This window comes from Teleopsis dalmanni, chromosome X, assembly GCF_002237135.1.
Source record: "Teleopsis dalmanni isolate 2A chromosome X, ASM223713v2, whole genome shotgun sequence".
NCBI classification, from domain to species: domain Eukaryota; kingdom Metazoa; phylum Arthropoda; class Insecta; order Diptera; family Diopsidae; genus Teleopsis; species Teleopsis dalmanni.
In genome coordinates this window covers 66,552,918-66,560,491 of record NC_051848.1, presented here as the reverse complement: position 1 = coordinate 66,560,491, position 7,574 = coordinate 66,552,918, and the positions used below count along the sequence as shown (strand labels likewise).

The window sequence follows — 7,574 nt, the reverse complement described above, 5'->3', positions numbered from 1 at the left end:
AATTACTTTGTAATTAGATATAAAAATAAAAATTGTTGACAAAAAACTGTACTGAGTTTTTATTATTGAAATATTTAGGGCTAATGAAATTAAATATAGATTAAATATATCTCTATTGTAACAGGAGATACCTAGGTAACATAATCCCCGGTACAACCTAACCTGATGTATGTTATGCTTAATTAAGTAGTTTAAATCGGATGGGGAGATCATGTTACTTTTTTTGCATATTTTAGCTTTAAAAATAATTCTAATATTGGTCTACTTTTGCAGTCTGATTCGATCTAACTTATTATTCGGATAAATAGAAACCTAAATTATATATTTAATTGACTTTAGTTTGATGTTAATATAATCTAATATGTTTAATTAACTGTTTTCATTGATATTACCTTATAAAGCTGTTCGTATATTTAAAACGATATATAAAAGTAAACAAAGTACTTTTATCCTTTATCCGATATTTATCAGTTATAGTACATAACAGTTATATATGGTAAATATCAGAGATATTTATATATTTCAATTTTATATTTTAAAAACTTCTGAGTGTTTACGTATAAAAACATAAGTAATGCTAAACAATGTAATTTAGTGTTAATGTTTGCAGCTACAAAATTATTTAAAATTCTCATTCGGTTTAATTTATCACTCCATTAAATTTAAATGTAAATGTGTTATTTGTTAATCTTATTTTAATGTGTATTATGCTTGATTAGGTGGTTTTGATCGAATGGGAAATCCCCAGACGGAATGGTGTTGAAGTTTATGGAATATTTAGAAGAATAGGAAAGTTATATTGTGCATATTCCAAAGAAGTTGAAAATTTAATGCAAAACCAAATCCTGTCTTAAATTTAAATTAATTTTATTGATTTGGAGTATAGTTATGCTGTGCTTAGAATATATTTTTGTATTTAAAATATCCTTTAAAGAAGATTGTAATGCGTCAAATGGGTTGCATATTACCAAAACACAGTGCTAAGGTACTCGAGAATTATGTATTGAAAGCATATTTCGACGTTTTACTATTGCAAGCACTACTAGATTGTGATAAAGTGAAAAGAATTTTAATTGTCATTAACATTGGTTAGGTTAGATTGTACCGATGATCCAAAGGGAACCACTTAGTCCTACTGTGTTGCCGTCTAAGAGGCAACTGAGAAGTTTGAAAACCAGCTTGAACCTTTGACAGACCTGAAAATGGTATTTAATGAGAGGTCTTGCAGTTGACGAGAGCGCCGCGCACTCGTTGAAAAAAAAACAAAGCAGATGAGATTCACTTTTATCGGTCTCTCCATAACTGCGACAGAAAGGGAATAATTGAAAGGAAATTCAATATTTTTCCTAATATGACCAAAGACCTGTAAGTAAAGCAATGACCTACCACAAGACTGATATGTCTGCGGGGCTTCTTAAAGAGAGAATTGGGTTTCCTTTTAATGGGACGTGATTCACTTTTATCGGTCTCCCCATAACTGCGACAGACATAATTGAAAGTGAAATTCAATATTTTTCCTAATATGACCAAAAACCTGTAAGTAAAGCAATGACCTACCACAAGACTAATATGTCTGCGAGGCTTCTTAAAGAGAGAATTGGGTTTCTTTTCAATGGGACTAGTCCAAATTGCATATCGATCTCTATATATCACTGAGTCTGTTATTAAAAAATTCAGCATAAAAATAACTCAGTAACAGTTTGCATGCTGTCAGTAATATTCCCACATTGTTTAGTTGTTCCTAGTAATTACCTGAACCTCCTCATGTGGTTAGTTCGTCTGCTCTGCAAATGTCGAAAATATCTTTGTGACCGGGGACCCAGATTAGAACTGCGTTGTCATTTTCTTTAGAAATATGTAGCATTCAGAAACCGTCCTAGAAAAAATTTGGACTGAAGAAAAGGATTTTAACGTAACTGGACTGTATGATAGCGTGTATATATTCTTTATAAATATATCATCTAGTTTTAGACAAACTTTAAATACCCTAATAGCGGTCACCTCCGCCTGAAAAATACTACAATGATCAGAAAGAAAAAAATCTGCAGTAAGTAGATTTACTTAGTCCTTTCAAGAAAACTCCACTGCCTACACCACTACTTGTTTTAGACCCGGCGGTAAAAATCTTTACACACTCCCCTAAAGAAGATCGTCGTGACAATCATACGTCTCTATATGGAAACTCATCACTAAATTTGAGGAATGTAAGCAGTGTTACTTGAAGTAAAAGATTTAGAAAAGATTTAGAATAAAGCCGTGGTCTTAGTCTCTAGCTTTCCATTGTGAAGTAGTTTCCAATAGTTCCTTTATAAAATCAAGTGGCATCAAGTGAAGTATTGGTATAACGCAATGGATGATGTGATACATAGGGCACCACTGATGCAGAGTTCAGCTTTAAGCTGAAACCTGTTGAGTACCGTGCAGTAGGAAGACTGCACTGTCTACGACCGTCCATTATACGGTCGATATAATGATATCACAGAACAATATAGGTGTTATTACGGCCGCATAATGCATTGAATTGTGCGTGGTTGTAGTTGCCACGTTTCACCAATGAGTTTTTGACATAAAAGCAGCGCAGTGTTTGCTGTCCTAGGGCGCTAGAAGTGTTTTTACTTAGAACTTATTTTTCATTTTATTTATTTTAAAAATGTTTAATATTTCTTTGCTTATAAATTATTTATAAAATAAAATAAAAATTTTAAGAATTTATAAACAAAATGTTGGAATTTAATTCATTGATTTTAACACTATGCGTCCCTTAAGTATATTTTTTTTACTGGCATTATTTTTTTGTTGATGTTTTTATTTTTTTATTTTTACTGAAAAAATATATTTATTATTCTTTAGTATATATCTATTATTACAATTTGTTCAAATATACTAACAAGAACTATTATTTTAGAGTACTCAGCACTTAAAAACAAGAAACGGCTAGCAGAGCTGTTCTAGTAAAACTCGAGTATCTCATAGGTTAGAACTAATGTTAAGTTTTCATTCAGTTTTCATTCAGTTTTCTTTGGTTAACATATGGTATACGGTTAGAAAGAGTACTCTTATATTCTCTTAATTTGCCCTTTTTTTAAGACATTATTTAAATTTTCTCTTTTTGTGCAGAAATTTTATAACAACAACAATTGAAAATGTTCCATGCAGTCTGATAGGATTTTTATTGACCCGGTTGTTTGGTGATACACGAGGCACAGGGGAAAATTATTATTCTTACCGGTTACATTTGAAACTCACGAAAAATCGTTGCCAAATCACAGAACAGCTGTTGATGTGGATTTTTCCTACCAAAATATACTAGACTTTTAGGTTTGAATGGGTGTAGCTGTGCTCACACGTACGTACACCCAGCGAAACAAACATAGCGGATGAAATGGGTTGGTTGGTGCGGGTGTTGGATTGAATTAATGCAATCAGATGAGCACGTGATTTTTATGAACGTTTTCTTTATTATAAGAAAAAACGAGGAAGGGTTTGCCTTAAGTTTAGTTGGGTGCAAGGAAAAGTAGAATTAAAAATAAAGCTTTTATATAAATTCGTTTTTTTTTATTTAGAAAGAACAGGGAAAAATATTTGTAAAAGCGGAAAGTATATTTGGCCCATGTTAAACTAACATATTTGTGTTATTAGTATTGTTGTCATAGAAAGTGGAAAAGGAAAGAGAGATATTTGTTATATAGTTAATATTTTGATATACATACACCCTGCTTACGCTAGAATATTTAAACCTGTCGGAAAACGCACCTTACATATAAGCTAAATTTACTTTCACGACAACACCATGAAATTTACTATTTTTACCTCACTAAATGATTATGGGTCTCCGAAAATAATTTAAAGCAACTATGGCACTGTCATGGTCAACTGTGACACCTCCCTTTAAGTAACATTATAAGTTTTGGCAAAGGTTTTCAACCTTTCGAGTTTTTCTTTATACAGTGACTGATTGGGCCTATACACCTCACTAGATCCCTTTGGATCACCGGTATAGCCTAACCTGCCCTAACTAGGGTACCGCAGGCTCATATCAACAAAATGGGTTTATCTCACAAATTTTGTTTGAATGGCGTCTCTGTTTGTAAGAAAAGGAGACCTCTGTTCACATTCTCTCTCACTGTTTGAAGATTGTTGGGTTGACAATTCCTTTTTGCTTGTCCAAAATAGGAATGTCCTCAATAACTGATGTTAAGAAACTCATTTAAATGACGAAGTATTTTTTGAAAAGATCAATCATGGTGTTAGTGTTCCGTTTTCTGGAAGCCAGCACCTCGTTTATTTCCTATTAGTTATATTCAATCGTGAATAAATATTTTTATTAAGTTATAAGCTTGCGTTTTTCTCCGAAAATGAATGTTGCTTTATTCAAAATAATTCAAATAAAAATAAAGAGATATATCCTCTCCCGATAATGTGATCTGAATGTAATAACAACTACAATATTCTGATATTTGTTTATATTTTAGCAGTAATACTGACTTGAAATTTTTCTAAATGTAATTTTAGAAACGTTAGAGAATCTTGTCGATAGAGCTTCTTTTTAGAAAAGTTAGCTCTATAAACCTAACTATTCTATAGTTAGTTTGAGTTTCTGTGAAGTGATTAAACAAATGCTTTTGAAAACAGCGGCAATTGGAACTGTAGTATGTTTACATATATGCAGGATTGGCTATATCAGGTAGACCCACGACTTTATATCGACAGTCCACTTAGACCGTTCACTTAATATAAAATGTTGTTGTTGTTTTAGCACGGGGAGATCTATATAGCAGATAATATGAACGGAATTACAAATACGAATATATGGATATGGGTAAAATATGGTTAGGTGAACAGATTTTAGCATGAATGAAATTCTATAATTGAAACTAGCCTAAATTAAGGTGGAGAAATCCATTGATCTACGTCAATGAAATCTGATAGTTATTTCTGCACGAGCAAGGTGTCATTCTCTTCTAGAGATATCAGTTGGGTGGCTGTTCCGAACTTTGTTAAAATACAGTAAAGTAAATTGTTATAACTAAAACATGAATTAGTAGAGTAATGGAATATCTGCGAAAAATATGTAGTCAAGTTGGAAAGGATTACATCTGGAGCTTAGCGAACTGAGACCGAAGAGAGAGACCGGTTTTGTTAAACACAAAAACCGTTCTGGTAAGCTGTCAATTGTTGAATAACGCATTAAGGAAATTCAAGATTCAGTGATTAAAAATCATTGATTGACACTTAGAACTCTTGCTGATATTGTTAAAATTATATTTGCATTAGTCATGACTGAAACCTCGATTGATGTCAAAAAAATTAATTTTTCGACAAAATAGCATCAGAAACAGATAGAACACATAATAACAGAAGATAATACTTCGACCCATGTATACGATCCAAAAATAACTCACCGATTAAAGATCCCGACCAAAGTCATTGCTCACTAAGGCCATGTTAACATGTTATTTTAATTATCGTGCGGTACATTGTTATTTCCTTCTGACGGATCACTTTAACATGTAGCCATTTGCAAAAGAGGCCATAATTATGGGCAGACAGTTCTTGGTTTTTGCTCCACAATAGTATACCATCTTACACTGCATTGTTTTCTCGAGACAATTTTACTTGAATTCAATTCATATCATCTAAGTGCCATTGTATTCGTCGAACTTAGCACCGTGTGCCTTTTAGATATTCCATGAACTTAAGAAACCGCTTCAGAAACACCATTGTTTACAAAGACCTCACTGAAGATCGTCTTGGTAATTGGAAAAATTGTTTTCAGGATCGAAGTAACAGAAGCAGTAATAAAACTGTATTGTATACGGGTGAGGCATACATTGAAGGCGACGAAATAAATGGAAAGGAATAAATAAAGGTAATGTGGTTTACGTAACAGAAGCTTTATTAAATTTTTGTTCCTTTGTACAATCAAGTAATAAAATTAATTCATTTGAAAAATATTGACATATTCGTACTTCAAGCCAAATACTTAATTTGTATCGTATAAAGGTTAATTTTAAAATTCATCTACTGGGAAGATTTGAAGTCTGCACAAAAAATGGTTGTAGTTTATAATAGCAAATAAAAAATAAAAATAAGGAAGTTTATTATAACTTACGATCAAAAAAGAACGAGAATTAAAAAAAATCCAGAATTTTGATTTGTAATAATTAATTTATTATCGCCTTTAAAGTACGCTCTTCCTGCGGCAATACATGCATGTCAACGCTTGATCCAATTTTTCATACAAGTCTTATAGGCCCCCGAAGGTATGACCTTTAGTTCACGCAGCGAATTCTGTTTTATGATGTCAAATTCATGGACCCATGTCTCATCACCAGTTATGATGCGTTCGATGAATGCCGGGTCACTATGGACACCAAACAAAAACTAATCGTACGATATGCGTTAAACTTTGACAGAATGTGTATAATAGTGTTGCCAGCGTGAAAATAAAAAAAATTTACCGATTGGATTAGCGCGGGAATTCAAAAATTAAAATTCTCGTTCTTTTTTGATCACAAGGTATATCTGTCTTACCTTGTAAAAATTTAAAGTTTTACACAAAAATTCAGAAATTCCTAGTTATAAATGCCAATCCTCCGAAAAATATCAATTTGAATAAAGAAAAACAAAAATTTCAGCGAGAACAGATCGTTCAACGGGCGCTGTCAGCCCTAAAATTTTGGTTAAAATAAATTACTTTCAAACGATCATCAGTCACTTTGTGGAGGTCTTCTATGGTAGTATTTGTATTCTTCTTAATGTGGGAGTAGCGCTACAAGTACAAAATTGTTTAAATTGTTAAAGTATTTTTTTAATGAAGTATTTTACCTTTATCAATCCTTTAGATGGCGGCTCACCCATTTTTCTCAACTTCTGAGCAACATTCTTGTCAGGATTATAGCAGTAATCGACTGAAGTGCACTTCCCGAATGAAGATCGATGATCTGCCATAATGGTAACTGGGTAGCAAAAAATTTGAAATAATATATAAAAACCAAAGGATATATATATAATATATATAAAATTAAAATCAGAAATTTATTGAAATATAGAAAAATTCAAAGATTACTATTCTATTTTTATTTTCTATTATGTTTCATTGAATCTAAATAATTATGATTTCTTTATATCACACTTATTTTTATTATAGGTTCAGTACCATTAAAATGAAATGTGTGGCAGCACACTTGTTGAAAATTTTTAAATAAAATATATTTCACGCCACATAAAATTATATAAAGAGGTCTATATTGTGGCAACACTTTAAAATGTAGTGCCGTCATTTGCAGAACCAATGCTACCGGTGACACCATGGAACACATGTATTCCTAGTAGTACATCCTTTATACCAAATCCACATAAACTCTTAGGGCTGCCACATGAATAAGTGAACGCTGGCGGAAAATGGTGTATACTTTATTCACTATGTCTTAACTATCTATGGAATGTCATTTCATGTTTGTCGATCGCAAAAACAATATGGAACAATCACATCACGTGAAATGGTTTGGAAAGTGAAGTCTCGACTTAAACGACATCCACGTCGTTGTGATAATCAAATGTCCAAAGAACTA

At 32.1% G+C, this 7,574-nt stretch overlaps 1 long non-coding RNA gene across 1 annotated transcript; it reads right to left on the bottom strand.

Moving 5' to 3' along the window:
- Positions 1-5,961: 5,961 nt before the first annotated feature.
- LOC119689416 lies at positions 5,962-6,991 on the bottom strand. The gene is made up of 3 exons (XR_005253423.1): positions 6,829-6,991; positions 6,535-6,772; positions 5,962-6,041 (listed from the first exon to the last, which is right to left on the bottom strand). It is a non-coding gene; the product is annotated as an uncharacterized LOC119689416 (long non-coding RNA).
- Positions 6,992-7,574: the final 583 nt, after the last annotated feature.